Source organism: Aptenodytes forsteri, unplaced genomic scaffold, assembly GCF_000699145.1.
Source record: "Aptenodytes forsteri isolate BGI_AS27 unplaced genomic scaffold, ASM69914v1 Scaffold15, whole genome shotgun sequence".
In the NCBI taxonomy this organism is placed as follows: Eukaryota; Metazoa; Chordata; class Aves; order Sphenisciformes; family Spheniscidae; genus Aptenodytes; species Aptenodytes forsteri.
This window is the reverse complement of record NW_008795129.1, coordinates 11,557,225-11,558,345: the sequence shown is the minus strand read 5'-3', so window position 1 is coordinate 11,558,345 and position 1,121 is coordinate 11,557,225.

The following is a 1,121-nucleotide window of genomic DNA, read 5'->3' as shown; positions in this document are numbered from 1 at the left end:
CGTGCCTGCGATTCCAGCGGAGAGAGGCCAAGCGGAGGGAGGTGTGGGGGGGTGGTGGGGATGGGGGGGCCAGGGGGGGGAAGGAGGCATGCCCTCCCATTCCAATGACACCACCTCCATCGATTTGCTTAATGCAGTTGCTAAGGAAACGGGCCACAGATATTAAAAGGCACTCGGTTCCCAGGGGAGTACAGGGGAGGGACAGGACGCTGGGCACTGGCTAAACATCCAGGATGGGGATGACTCAGACTTGTCCTCTGCACCCCACACAAGTGCCTGCCCCATGGGGACCACCATGGCTGAACCTCCCGGGGAGGGTCTGGGGCAACAGGTCCAGCTGCATTTCCGAGCAGGTGGATGGGTCCAGCTGTCTCGCTGGGAGAGCCAAGGGGAGATGGGGAGCAGGGCTGGGGGAACGGGCTGGGAGCGGGGACTGCGATGCAGGATGCCTGAGATGCTGCCAGACCCGCAAGCAGCACAGCAACAGGCAGGAGACGAGGGGATGCAGGGGCTGGGGAACCAGCGAGACCAAGGGACCCAGCCAAGGTCACACAGCAGCTGGAGGCAGAGGGTGAACCCAGGCGTCTGCGTGCCTCAAGCACACATACACGCACAGCCAATGAGGCTATATTTAGCTCCTACGCTTTTTTTTAACAGCATCCCAGCCCTTGCCTGGCTGCTCGATCACAGGCCACAGGGATCACTGGGGAGCTGGGTGCCCACTGGTCCCTGCCCCATCACCAGGGCTCAGCACCCCTTGGGGTGCACGGCTTCCCCCGGGGACGCCGCTGGCACTGGCTCATTCCTGGGTGGATGAGTCCCCATACGGGGCATGAAGCAAGACCAGTCCCAGCTCCAGCACCGGCATGGCAGGCAGGGAGTAAGGCTGCCCCCATGCCACCACTGCCCCCCACCCCGCCTTGTCCCTCCCAGGAGCAACACCAGCTGCCCCAGGTACACGTGGGGTGGCCATGCCCAGGCCATGGGGCAGACCCCCTGCCCAGCTCTAGGGTCCTCCTGCCCCCACAAAGGGCCCGGCAGACGGGACCGGGGCAGAAAGCCCCTTTTCCTCCCTGTTGTCTTTGTGCCGGGGGGGGGGGGGAATAGGTCACGGGGGGAGT